Source organism: Myotis myotis, unplaced genomic scaffold, assembly GCF_014108235.1.
Source record: "Myotis myotis isolate mMyoMyo1 unplaced genomic scaffold, mMyoMyo1.p scaffold_m19_p_2, whole genome shotgun sequence".
Classification (NCBI taxonomy): domain Eukaryota; kingdom Metazoa; phylum Chordata; class Mammalia; order Chiroptera; family Vespertilionidae; genus Myotis; species Myotis myotis.
In genome coordinates, this window is record NW_023416324.1 from 92,781,443 (window position 1) to 92,796,251 (window position 14,809).

The 14,809-nt window shown below is 46.9% G+C and overlaps 1 long non-coding RNA gene across 1 annotated transcript; it reads left to right on the forward strand.

The window, feature by feature from the left end:
• Positions 1-4,551: 4,551 nt before the first annotated feature.
• Positions 4,552-14,401, forward strand: LOC118676905. Its single transcript, XR_004974254.1, has 3 exons — positions 4,552-4,805; positions 10,536-10,621; positions 11,409-14,401. It is a non-coding gene; the product is annotated as an uncharacterized LOC118676905 (long non-coding RNA).
• Positions 14,402-14,809: the final 408 nt, after the last annotated feature.

The window sequence follows — 14,809 nt, forward strand, 5'->3', positions numbered from 1 at the left end:
CAGCCATGTGGTATTAACCTTCAAACCCGCTCCCGTGAAATCTGAGAATGAATTCCTGGGGTGCCTAGGTGGGGTTTTGGAATCAGGAATCTCTGGCCCTTCCATCAAAAACACATCTGTATCCTGCTCCCCAAAAAGTACCATGAAAGGGTGCAAACAGGGCGGGGTGTGCAGAGGAGGTGGGAGACAAGGTGTCTGGCAGGCCCTGGCAGTTCTGGTGGGGCAGCCGTACTCTTGCCCTCTCCTCCAAAGATGTGCAGAGCCCTGTGAGAGTGTGGGCGCCAGTGCCTTGCAGGAGAACACTTTCTTAGGCAGCAGCAGGAAGACGAGGGACTAGAATCCGAAGACCTGCCCTGTCACCCGCTGACCAGGTGATGGTGGGCAGCTCCCATCACAGCCCCTCCTCCCTCATTTGAAAATGGTCTGAAATCAGGTGATTAAATCTCTCCCATGCTTCCTCAACTACAAAGTCACATTCAAAAACTTGACCCATACTTAATTAGGGAGCTGGCTTCATCCTGTTACATGTCCACAGACTGAATACAGTTGATCCTTGAACAATGTGGGTTTGAACTGCATGGGTCCATTTATACACAGATTTTTTAAAAATTATATATGACTTTCTTAAAAATATCATTTTATTTTTTCTAGCTTACTTTATTGTAAGAAAACAGTATGTAATACACAAAACATACAAAATATGTGTTCATCAACAGTTTATGTTACCATTAGGGTTTCTGCTCAACAGTAGGTTATGAGTAGTTAAGTATTTGGGGAGTCAAAAGTTATGCCCAGCCCGGCCGGTGCGGTTCAGTGGTTGAGCCTTGACCCATGAACCAGGAGGTCATGGTTCAATTCTCAGGCAGGGCACATGCCCAGGTTGCTGGCTGGATCCCCAGTAGGGAGCATGCAGGAGGCATCCATTCAATGATTCTCTCTCATCATTGATGTTTCTATCCCTCTCTCTCTTCCTCTCTCTGAAACAAATAAAAAAAAAAACACACACACACACAATAAAAATCATTATGCCCAGATATTTTACTTAGTGGCGGGGGGTGGGGGGAGGGGTGGGGCGGGTAGGGGTTGGTGTCCCTAACCCTGGTGTTGTTCAAGGATCACACACTTACAGTGTGTGCCCAGGGTCTCACAATGAGCCCAAAGGACTCAGGTGTTCTTATCTTGGGAGACGGATGGGCCCATTATTTTTCAAGTCTGGGAAGAGGATGGGTTGGAGGCTTTGGACAGGAAGTCTGTGCCTCCTCTGAAATCAATTAGCGTGGGAAACCAAATCAGAGCAAAGAGAGAGAAAACGTAGACTGCATTGTTCAACTGGGACAGCAGGCATAGCTTGGGGCTGCTCCGGACAAAGCTGACATTCGGTCACTTCCTGCAGTCCTTCGGGGGAGTAATGAGATTGAGGCTGGCCTGTTAGGTCAGGACAGCGTGTACAGCATCTGTGAGGCCTTCAGAATGCGTACATTTCCCTTACAAGCCACCATAATCTGATTCCGACATGTCCGTCGGTCATACACAGTTCTCTCCCCTTCCTTCTGTGCAGCTTGCTTATCAGAGCTCACAGCTGGGCGAGGCTGCTGTCTCCTGGACAGGGAGGCAGAGCTTCCACGGACAGCTCAAGACTTGGCTTATCACCCAGGACGCCTGCTGCAGGCCACCCGGACATGCTGTCCTGATGTGGATGCCCCGGAAGCCACATTTTGATGTACAAAATGCCCTTTGATAGTGTTTACAAAATACTGTAGCCCAGACTACTCATGTCATGAAAAGTGCTGAGTAAATGCCCTGCATGAGTGATTTTTCCTAGACCGCGTGCTCTGCTGTAAGGAGGCGGAACAGCTGAGCCTCAGGGCTGGAGATAAGAAGCATTTGCAGCAGACAAATGTTTACCAAGTTAAAGAGCAGGGGGTACAACCAGAGAAATGTTTATGAGGTGGTCCCACTGTAGGAATGCTTCCTCAAAGAAATGTTTTAGGGGCATCATGAATAAAAGCAGGGATTAAATCATTTTATCCACTTATTTTCTTTATGAACTTGATTGAAATCTCAGACCTCGCTAAGCCTCAGTTTTCTCATCTGTAAAGTTGGAATAATAATAGTATATGCATCTATTTAAGAGAAAATAAGATGGTGAACACAGGGCTCTGTTAGCACATTGTAGGGACGTGATAACTGACAGCTATTATTATGTATCATTTAATTACTCCTCCAGGACAAATCTCTCCAAATGCCTGCAACAGGCCTCGTGCCCTCCTGGGGCTGCAGCGAGTCCTCCACGGACCCGCCCCGCAGGCCAGGGGGACCAAGGCCCCACAGGAACCCTATCAGATGGGCCTCTGCATCTGATCCTGCTGTCCCCACGGCTTCCAGTCCCGTCTAAGCTACAGACAGGCATCGGCTCCCCGTGTCCAGCCTTCCCTGCATGTCCTCAGAAACCTCTCCATCAATGTATGCCCAACTGAAATGATCATTTTTGTTCCCAGCCTGTTTCTCCATCAGAGAAAGATACCCTGGCTTCTCATCACCCTGGCTGGAAGCCTGAAGGGTGCTTCCCCCTTTCCCTTGCCCTTGCCCTCACCACCAGTCATCCAGTCTCCCAGGTCTGACTGTGCAATCCCCTGCTCCACCTCCTCCCACTGCCCCTGCCTATCTGAGGCCTTAGTAGCAGGTGATGTCGGTGCTTCCGGCCCCACCTGAGGGCCTTTGACACTGACATAAATTAATAAAATGGAGTAGAGTTAAAAGTCTCTACACCATTCATTAGGGAACTGTAAATCAAAACCACAATGAGATGGCCATTATCACAAAGAAAGAAAATAGTTAGTGCTGGCTAGTATTTGGAGAGATCAGAACCCTGGGCACCACTGGTGGGACTATAAAATGGTGTCATTGCTGCAAAAACAGTTTGGTGGTTCCTAAAACAATTAAGCTTAATAGAATTACCATAGCAACTTCAGTTCTGGGTATATATCCCGAATAGTTGAAAGCAGTCTCAAGCAGATATCTGTACACCCATGTTCATAGCAGCATAATTCATAACGGCCAACACAGGAAGCAGCCCACGTGTTCACTGATGAACGAATGAATGAAATGTGGTCTATCCATACAGTGGAAGATGATTCTGCCTATAGAGGAAGGAAGTTCTGACACGTGCTATAACTTGGGTGAGTCTTGAGGACGCTATTCTCAGTGAGATGTCAGTCACAAAAGGGCAAATAATGTATAATTCCACTGATATGAGGCACCTAGAATGGTCATATTCATAGAGAAAGACAGTAGAATGGTGGGTACCAAGGGCTGAGGGGAGGAGAATGGAGAGTTACTGTTTAATGGGGACAGACTTTCAGTTTTACAAGATGAAAAGAGTTCTGGAGATGATTATGGTGATGTTTGCACAACAATAAATATATTTAATACTGTTGAACTGTACATTTAAAATGCTTGAGATAATAAAATTTATGTGTATTTTACCATGAAAAATTGGAAATATAGTTTCTAATATGCTACGCAAACCTTTCCCGAGTTGCCCTCAGTCCAACCACTCAGTCCCATTCCTGTCTTTCCCACCCACTTCACACCCCAAGGCATGGGTTTACAAGTCACTCTGTGAGGTGCCCTTCACGCTCCCTGCTCTGGGAAACACCCCACTCCGGGACCTCCACCCCACCCCCACCAGCTCTGAAAGGCTCTGCTTCCCCTGGCTCACCTCTGGTCTCACCCACACTCACTCCAGGAAACCTCGATCCTGTGGCCCCCCAGGGTGCAGCTGCTCGGACCTGTGCACTCCTTCCCCACCTCACTGCCATCACAGGGTGTGGCCAGCCCTGGGGACCTGGGCCTGTGGTCAGCTCTCATGCTTGCTTGTTATGCGAGCAGGTAAGGGCACGTTTATTTGTCCTTGCATTTCTATCCCTGTGCACAGCTCCTAGATCACTCCATGTGCTCGGTCAACATCTTTCCGATGGAAGTGGGTTAGGGAGCTAAGGGAATGGGAGACCCAGTGAACAGTCAGGGCTGAGCTTTCTACCATGTCCCAGTAAGGCCATAAGGCCACACAGTGGTCCTTTCAGACAGTTAGGCAGCTAGCCCATCCCACTGCCCCTCTAAGCCCTGGCCAACCTGGTCCTCTCCCATCACCCCAGGTCTGTCCATGGGCCCCAAGGACCCCATCAACACTCAGTCCCCTCCTTTGTTGCCCACGCTCTGCATGTTCTTGTGTGTTTTGTGGTACAAGTTCATTTGTGTTGATGGTTTCAGGTAAGAACAAGCAGAAGAGAAAATAATTTCTGCCAAGAGACCCTCAGGTTCAGACTGGGCTGGCTGGAGCCTCTCTGGCCCTTTCGCCACCATCCAGCCTTGAGTCCCTGGCGGGTGAGTGAGATACCCAAGCACTTCTGTGAGAAGGGTGAGGGGGCCCTGGCAAGAAGCAAAGAGTGGGTGGCAGCCTCCTGGGCACCAACGTGCTGCTGGCTTGCTGACAACGGGGAGTGATTCACACGGTCTGTGGGAAGCTTTCCGCCCGACACCCACCAGGACAGCTCTGAGTGCTGTCTGCAGCCGAGCGCTGGAAGGAGCTCGCCCTGGCCCAGAGCAGACTGCGGTCCCGTCTGAGCTGACCTGACAGCGTGTTTTCACGTACCACCAAAGTGGCGGTATTTTTCCCGGCAGCACAGAAATGATGCATACTTAGCAGTCTGAGAGGGAGATCATCGCTGAAGATTACCCTCAAAGGCAGACACCCTGAGCAACTTCAGGCTGGTCTGGACATGCAGGATTTGAAGCAGAGAAAGGTAAAGGTAGTTTACAGGATTAATTAGGACACAGATCAGTGCAACTTGTCAGATATTGTGATATTGCTTTTCATGCTAATTTTTACGTAGCAGAGGCGATTGGGGGCTGGGAACTTTTGCTGGGGTGAGAGGAATGACATCACATCCAGTGATCAATGCCACAGCCCACAGGAGGCCTTATGTTGATCACCCAAATCTTAGTTCATGTAACAGGAAAGGACAACTGGTGTCAGAGCTATGGAAACTCCGAGACATTAAGTGTCTGGGATGGATGAGAAGTAAGACATTAGCCACCCTGCGCACGTACACGGACTAGGGGCGGTTCCGGCCTTGATGTGTGCATAAAAAGAATAAATTAATGCAAAAGTAGTTTCAAAAGTAGACACGAATTTCAGTTATATGTAAGGGAATGAAAGCCGAAATCACCTCACGGTAGGCTTGCCTGGGCTAACTTAGACACATGCCACTTCTCCTCCCGGCAGGCGGCCTCAGAGGAGGCGAGCTCACGTGTCCGCGTGCGTGCAGTCCACCAGCACTTGGCTGAGCGTGCAGCGACACATCCTTGCTGATTTCATCGCATTTTGTTTTCCTGGAAGGAGCTTCAAGCTGCTGCATGAAAATTACATGCTAGTGGTGGGGGAAAGAAACAAACAGAAAAGGCAGCTTTCTTGATTAGCTTTCAGTGGTTGGAGAGAGGTTTTGCGGGAGTCTGAAACCATTTCTCCTGCTTTGCTGGCACTTGTTAGTTATCCATCTATTTATTTGGAGGAGGAAAGAGCTGACAGAAAAGGCTCTTTCCTGAATTCTGTGCTGTTGAATAAAACAGCGCATGGAGAGAAGTGGAGTCCATTGAGAGGATAGGCCCAGAGCACTCGCAGCCATCACACCTGCGCGCCCTCGAACAGAAGCTCCAACCACCAGCTGCCTCTGTGCCCGCAGCACTGACAGCACCGCACCAGGGAGGAGAGACCCTGTTGCAAGTGTGGCTCTGTGCGTTTGGCTCAGGTTGTGGGGGGGCTGGCATGGACCCCAGAGAAAACTTGCCCAACAGGAACCCACAACGAGGAGGCTGTTTGACATGCAGCACTATTCTGTCTTCCAGAGTGCGGGCACTTCGGCAACATTTACTCCTTAGAATTCCCGGGCTGTTTCACAGTCCGTCTCACTATAACCTTTGTCCACTCTCAAAGGACAGCGTGCTTGCCTGGGAGGCAGAGCTGACCGGGATTGAAGGCCCAGAAGGTCAGGGACACGCTGCTCTGGGCGGGTGTGCTGTGTTACAAGCTCAGGTGGTTATGGGCGTGTGTGAAGACACCATGCATACCCCAAGGTCTGTCAGCTCTTCTAACATCACCTCCTGCCCCACCCAGACTTTTCTTCCTCCCACTCCTCTCTCTTAGACAATATTTTTTAACAATATATTTTTATTGATTTCAGAAAGGAAGGGAGAGGGAGTTAGAAACATCAATGATGAGAGAGAATCATTGATCAGCTGCCTCCTGCTCACCCCCCACTGGGGATCAAGCCCGAAACCCAGGAATATGCCCTGACTGGAAATCAAACCATGATCTCCTGGTTCAAAGGTCGATGCTCAACAACTGAGCTAGGTCGGCCCGACTCTTAGACAACATTTTAACTAGTGTCTTGAGTTTCAAGTTCCAGTGAGCAAAAATTTCAGCATCTCAAACTCAGCTGAACCACAGACAAGCCTCCCCAGTGCATCCCCGTCCCCACTCCCACCTCTGTCACAGGAACCACCGCAGTGGGACAGAGCTCACAGCCAATCATCCTGTCCCAGGCCCTGCCCCTAGTTAGCGCCAGGTGCTGACACCAGCCCCTTTTCCGTGCTCTCTCCTGGCCCCTTTCCTCTGTTCCCACTGGCACTGTCTGAGTCAACAGCCTCCAACCTGCTCTCCCTGCCCCCAAAGCCTCCCGCACACACTAAAAGCTGTCCCCAGTAACACCTCCTGGACACCACAGCCAGGTACCCATCAGGGCAGGTCTGGGCCTGTCATGCACGAACTGAACACACATGTGCATGTGCGTGCAAATACACACCCAACACACACACAGCACCGCCCCGCCACACACACACAGCACCCCCCCCCCACAGCACCCCTCCCCCCCCACAAGTCTACAGACTCCCGTCAGCTCTCCATAATACTCAGAATAACACTTCTAAACAATGCCCACCTGGCACAAAGGCCTCCCCCGCTAACTCCCCCCCCCCCCCCCCAGCCTGTGCCCCGCCAGCCCCCTGCTCCAGGGATGACATGCTCAGGGACCATGTGAACAAGCTCAGCACTTGTAGTGGAAAGGAGTTTTCAATCTAATATTTTGTGGTTATTTATCTGTTCTGTAGACAACAAACGACATACCACATATATAGACACAATGAGAACTATAATCTCTAGCTCTAGCTTTAGCTCTAGCTCTAGCTCTAGCTCTATCTCTAGCTCTAGCTCCAGCTCTAGCTCTAGCTCTATCTCTAGCTCTATCTGAAGAATGAAAAATTGTGCAAATGCTGGCTTTTTGTCCTTGTAACCTTTGGAGTGGAGTCGGGGTGAGGCTCTGTAGTTCATGGAAGCTGACCCAGCAGGTCGCCTTTGGCATCGCTATCACAGCTTTTAGCACATCAGGCTGTAATCCCTGCTCTGCTTCTCTGTCCCCGACCAACTGGATGGAGATTCCTCAGGGATAGCAGCACGGCCTCACCTGTTCTCAGTGGTCAGCAGGGAGCCAGCTCTCAGGATGAGTGCAGCAGGGCTGGGGTCCCTGTGATCTCCTAATGAAACAGGATGGGGCGCACTCTGTACAGGAGGCGGAGGGCGCAGCAGTGTGCTCAGCAGTGTGTATGAGATGCCATAGCCCCCACTTGCAAGTGGCTTTTTTTTTTAATTTCAGAGAGGAAGGAAGAGGGAGAGATAGGAACATCAATGATGAGAGAATCATTGATTGGCTGCCTCCTGCACGCCCCCTACTGGGGATGAAGCCCACAACCCGGTCATGTGCCCTTGACCGGAATTGAACCCGGGACCCTTCAGTCCTCAGGCGACGCTCTCTCCACTGAGCCAAACTGTCTAGGGTGCAGGTGGCTCTTAAAAGCCACTTGCAGGTATGGTCCCTAAATCCTGCAGGCAAATTTTTGGGGGTATGCATGGTTTCCTTAAGCCATTCACACCACTGTGAACCCTTAAAGATGCATGTCCCCAACACCTTCCCCTATGAAGCTTCCCACAGCATCCAATGTCTCCCTTCAGGGTAGGGCGGTGGTTTCACACGGAGACTGCACATTAGAATCATCTGGGGCTCAGTCCTGGTGATCTAAGCTTCCAGCAAGGATCTGGCTGGCTGGTCGGGGGTGGCCCGGGCATCCGCGTTTGAAAAGCTGCCCAGATCATCCCAAGGGTGTCCGGACTGAGAACTGTCACTAATGCACCAAGAGCCACAGAGCAGCGCTTCTCAAGTCCCAGCCAGTGCTCCTCGGTGTTCCGGGAGGGTTCACGCTGTTGAAGGTGGTAATGGCACTTGATTCTATCTCCATTTTAAAACAATATATACAGAAAGTGACTATTCTGAGATCTCTCTCTTTTCAGTCCAGTATTCAGGGAGCAAGCCGATGTGGTGGTGCATGGAGTGGTATTCAGTTTTGGTCACGCCATTTGCTGATTACAGCTAGCTAACGCCGGTGCTTCTGATTTTACATTATCCTTCATCTTAGTTTTACATTGTTTAATTCATGCCCACAATGGGCCACTAGTTAAATAAACAAGGCATTTGGAATACTGACATTTAAATACAAGTTTATGAAGAAAATAACATAAGCCTTTGTCAAATAAGCCTCAAAAATTTTACCAGTTACATTCATTAAATTAAAATTCTTAACATCAAAATCTCCAGTATTTCAAAACCATTGTCCAAAGAGAAAATATAGCAAATAATTTATCCAATTACTTTTCCTAAAGATAAAACTTTAAAAAAGAAACATTCTCTCCTCATCATTCTAACAAATGAAAATTATAAAAATACTAGAGGCCTGGTGCATGAAATTCGTGTAAGAGTAGGCCTTCCTTCCCCTGGCTGAGGTCATGGGCTTCCCTCCAGCACCTGGGACCCCCTTGCAGAGGGAGGCCCCGCCCACCCTCCCCAGCCCACCAATCGGTTGCCTGGGCCTCCCTCTGCAGTAGATCATGGGGTGATGGCTGGGCCCCCAACAAATTGCATCACACCCGCCTTTGTTGGCCTGGTGCCAGTGGGTGTCATAGCATGGTCCCAGCTGGTCGTCCGGATGGTCGTTCTGCTGCTTGGCCATTCAGTTGATTTGCATATTATACAGGATTAAGTCGACAGTCCATTTTTGATGCTCTAAACATGACCAAATTTCAAGCTGCTTTTTAATATTTGTTTTTGTCCAAGCTAAACACAATATAATAGCTCATTTTTAAATGACCTATTGGGTTTTTCATATAAAATTAAAGTGTGTTAAATAGCACACACATTTGTACAATTTGTAGAAATGCATCTTACAAATTATGAAAGTTATGACCTGACATTAGAAATATTTTATATCCTTGAGATTATGTTGATCTGAAATAAAATACTAAAAATTAACTTTTTACCAACCTCATGTAAAACTAATGAGATTACTTTTTAATTCTGAAGGAGTTTTTCAGGTTATGAATGAGGTGCACGTATCAAAAAATTTGAGTAATGGCATCTTTTCCCCAACTTGATTATCAGAATCACAGAGGGAGTTTGTTAAGCAAAGAGACTTCTGATTCCCCCAGATCCATGAGTCGGAGTGTCTAGGAGATACGGGGCATCTCTATTTTTAATAAGCATCCCAGATGATTCTTTTTTCTTTTTCTTTTTTTTGTTAATCCTCACCTGAGGAAAATTTTCTACTGATTTTTTAGAGAGAGTGGAAGGAAGGGAAGGAGGGGGTGGAGAGAGAGAGAGAAAGAGAGAGAGAGAGAGAGAGAGAGAGAGAGAGAGAGAGGGAGGGAGAGAGAGGGGAGAGAGAGAGAGAGAGAGAGAGAGAGAGAGAGAGAGAGAGAGAGAGAAACATTGATGTGAGAGAGACACATTTTTTGGTGACCTCCCGCACCTGCCCCAACCAGGGCCAGGAATCGAGCCTTCTACCCTTTGGTGCTTGGGCCAATGCTCTAACCATTGAAACACACCAGTGAGGTCCCAGATGATTCTGATGATGAGCCTAGTGGGAAACCAGGCTCATCATAAAAAAGCAGTTCCCTGGGGCAAAAAGAAACCAAGAAAGCAGATTTGTCAGCTGGCAAAAGGCCACACTAGGCAGAAAAAGGCCAGATCTGAACATGGTCCTGCCCTGAAGATCTTAATGAAGGGAAGGCAGAAAGACGCTGAAGAGATGCGTGGAGGAGCAGGCGAGGATTAAAGCTGCAGGCTATTGCAAGCCAGGGACCTGGTCACTTGTCTCGGATCTGTCTCCTACCATGTGACCTCAGGAAAGTCACCTGAGTCAGGTTTCTCATCTGTATGACGATAATTTTTAAAAAACGAATTCTATAGGATTGTGGTCAGGGTTAAAAGAAATTATCTAGGCGAAGCATTTGGTCCCAAAGCTGCTAAACATAAGTAGAGAATTCAAAGAAAGGCTGGGAATGACTGAAGAGGGATTTTGAAGCTTCCTTTGACCTGTCTCTGTGAAATTATTGTTGTATTTTCTGAACCTGTAATTTGCTGGTTGTCCAGGTCTTTTGGGATGAACAGTCTGTTCATAAACCCCACCCATCTGGGATCGATCCCTGCAACATCATGGATCACTGCAACCTCCATAAGTAAGCACCCCCGCCCTCCAAGACTGGACAGTCTTCTCCTGTGGGGTGATCAGGTTAGAATGTCTTGTGAAAGGGATTAAACAGTGCTGTGCTCTGAACATAGTTCTTCTGCAAGCTTCTCTCGATGAAGACAAGTGTTCCAGAGAGAGGGAGTTCATACTGAGCAAGTGGAGAAACCAGGCCGGGGGTGGGGGGTGTGGGGGGCACATGCTGAGATCTTTGATTTGATTCTCAGCACAAAGCATTCTTTTACTTAACATCTCTCAGCGATGAAAATGTGACTGTTAGTTAGGTTTACAAATTGGAGGAGCACTTCTAAAGACTATAGAATAACTCCCTGGTAGCAGAAAGGCTGGTAATGAGATTAAAGGCTCAACTCTCAACATTACACAGAAAAAAATACTTATTCAGGAAGCTAGAGATGGGCGCCCAGGGTAAAACATGTTATGCAAATACAATGTGTCTGCATTATTTTCATCATTAATGATGAAAAATGGAAGGAAAGTAATCTTGAGACCTACCTTTTCCTTAAGAAAAATAAATGTGGTGAGTTCAGAAGTGCCCCCCTGAAAGACTGTCCCCCAGTGGCCCTGGCTATGGACAGGGAGCTCTGGGGAGGCACCGCGAATGAACCCCCTCTTGGCTGCCGAGATACAGTCAGCACTGCAGCGAAAGGAGGGAGGGCAATGAAATGATTAGTTTCATCTTTATCCCTATGGTTAGGCATGGTTACTTCCAACCTATTGTTAGAGCTGATTGTGTTTTCATATCTCTCGTTTCCTTTCAGACTCAATGCTCTCACTGCAGGAAACTATTAGCATATTTCAGCAAAGATTCTTGCAGCAGAAATATGCCACATGGTGATAATTCTTTTCATCAGAAGAATGAAATTGGAAGTTTGGGCCACTCCGGTTCATGACGTTATGTATCCATAGCTTCTCTCCTTGATGATTTTCCCCTTAGTTCATAGGCTCAGGACAAGAAATGCATACATGAATTTTATAGAAAACAGGGGTATTTGCTATGACAAACCTAACGTGCTGTATTAAATTTATTAGAAAGATCCCACATAGAGGCCTCTCAAGATATAAGCTCAATCTGTGGCGTTTATTACCATGGAGAAAGTGTCTCTAGAGCGGGCGAAAAAATTGGTGCAGAAATAAATTGGTGCAGAAATAAATGGGCTGATGTCTGGGTGTGTAGGGAAAAAACCCAAACCCTATTTTCCAGGTAGCATTCTATGGAAGCTACCAATAGCATGGCCACCTAGTACTATGAAGCAATGTAGCAAAGGGCTTACACCGGTTAAGATCAAAATGTGGCAGCCAGTGCTTACATTATGCCACAAATTTTCCTACTGTGCAAGTTGAACCTTGGTGGAATTAAAAATGGATACATGAGCTTATCAGAGGTACCAGATGATCAGCTTCTAGAATATCATCTTTCCTTTATCACAGTCCTAAAGATCTCTTAGACCAACAAATCTAAATTTTAAAAAGATAAATGAAAACCCTGACCACCTGGCTACTTCTCAAGGCCCAGAAAGGACTTGTTCATCTTTTATAACAAAGCAGCATAACTTCAGAAGAATTTTCCAGTCACATGGTACTGCTCTCACTCGATTTGCACCAGGTGATAAAAAAACCTGCTGAAAGAGTGAGTGGTGAAGGGGTGGCAATACAGAGGGAATTTTACAGGAAAACAAAGACAGTGCCTTACAAGTATATTTTAAAAATTAAATTGGAGAGGTGAAAAAAATTTACATATGAAAAAAATAAAACTGTTTAATTGGGTCAATAGTCATAGGTTTTACACTGGGATTTATAATCAATGAACTGGGGGGAAAAACAACCCTCTGGAGATCACCAATAAAGTTACCGGAGCACTTGTAAGTTTCATTTCCTTCGGAAGTGTGCTCATTCATACCACATTGTCATAGAGACGTTTAAAAAGTGTTTTCCGGCCATTTTGTTGCTCCACTGAAGGACCTGGGAGACCAAGTACTGGGTTAAGAGGAGATGTAAAAGTTCCCGCCCACTTTACCTTCCTCCGCCCACTCACCAGGTGAAAGAACCCTGTTAGTTCTCTCTCCCATACAAGAGTTCCTGGAAATGCCTTTTGTTGTAAAACAATGACTACTGCCCGCCTCCCATCTCCCTCCCCCCTCCCCCCCAAGCTAGGAGCCAAGTGACAGGCAAAGTCCAGCTTTTAAGGATAAACCCCTCAGGCTTATCCTGGGCAGCAGGGGAAGACAGCAAGCTTCCGATACAATGGAGCATCTCATTTGAGGTACAGTCATCCCCTTACCCGCAGTTTCTGTTTCCATAGTTTCAGTTACCTGAGGTCAGCGTCGGTCCAAAAATATTAAATGGAAAATTCCAGAAACAAGCAATTCATACGTTTTAAGTTGCACACCATTCTGTGTAGTGTGATGAAATCTCGCAGTATCCTCTCCGTCCTGCCGGGACATGAATCATTCCTTTGTCCAGCGCATCCACGCTATAGACCCTCCTTGGCTGTTAGTCACTCAGGAGCCGGCTGGGTTATCAGATCGACTGTCTCCGTATCACAGAGCTGGCGTTCACGTCGCCCTTATTTTACTTAATAATGGCCCCAAAGTGCGAGAATAGAGATGCTGGCAACTCAGATATGCCAGAGAGAAGCCGTAAAGTGCTCCTTTAAATGTAAAGCTGAGAACAGCACAATAAGATATTTTGAGAAAGAAAAATTTACATAACTTTTATTGCAAAATATTGTTATAATTGTTCTATTTTACTATTAGTTATTGTGGCCCATCTCTCTGTGCTTCATTTCTAAATTAAACTTTGATGTAGATATGTATGTACAGGGAAAACACGTACAGCAGACCCTTGAATGAGCTCACTTTGTTCAATGCTGTTACAATGTTGATGAGAAAAGAACTCGATTCCTGGCCAGGGCCACTGTCTGTGGCGTGTGCACTTGCTCACCACAATTGCGTGGGTTTTCTCCGGGAACTCCAGTTTCTTCCCATATGCCAGAGATGTGCACGTGGGTGAATGGGCGTGGCTACAGTGTCCCCTCTGGTCTAAGTGAATGTGCCCTGCGCTGGAAGGGGTCCCGCCTGAGCCCTGAGCTGCTGGGTTGGGCTCCAGCTGCCCACGACCATGAACTGCAATGGAAAATAATGATCTTACTTGTTTTCGTTAATTTTTCTTAAATGTATGTGTAGCTCACATTCATTTCAACGTTTAATATTAGAATGTCCTTTCCGCTCGGAACCGCCATCTTCCAGTAATTTGCCAAAATGACCAACACACAGGGAAAGAGGGGCGGCCCCACTGCATGTTCTCTAGGCTTTTCAGAAAACATGGAGCTGTTCTTTGGCCACATACATGCGAATCCACAAGGTGATGTTGTGGACATCAAGGGAATGGGCGCTGTTCAAAAAGGAAGGCCCCGCAAATGTCACCAGGGCAAAACTGGAGGAGTCTACATGTCACCCAGCATGCAGCGGGCATTGTTGTGAATAAGCACCTTAAGGGCAAGAGCCTTGCCAAGAGAATTACTGTGCGTATTGAGCATATTAAGCACTGTAAGAGCCGAGACAGCTTCCTGAAACGTGTGAAGGAAAATGATCAGAAAAGGAAGGAAGCCAAAGAGAATGGTACCTGGGTTCAACTGAAGCACCAGCCTGCTCCACCCAGAGGAGCACGCTTTGTGAGAGCCAATGGGAAGGAGCCTGAGCTGCTGGAACCCATGAATTCATGGCATGATAAGTGTAAAAGAAAAAAAAGACATCTGTACTTATGAAAATGCTTCTCTTAATTGAGTAGAAGTGTGGCATCACCCCCCCCCCCAAAAAATAAAGAAAACTTTGTGTTCTAAAATATATATACTAATATATATATATGAAGTGTTTTGGGTCTTTATTTAAAAGTTTGGCAATATTTTTGTAACTAGAAATATGCTGTAGGAATTTAACTCTTGCTGGTATCAAATATAACCTATGGTAAGACTGGTTTCATTATATGTCGTTTTGCCTAAAGCTGCAGTTTCCAAGAATTTCTGGACAACATTAGGGGAGGACTTAGTGCACACATGGGGTTCAGTGCTATCTGCAGGGTTTATTTTAATATATATATTTTTTATTGATTTCAGAGAGGAAGGGAGAGGGAGAGAGAGATAGAAACATCAATGTTGAGAGAA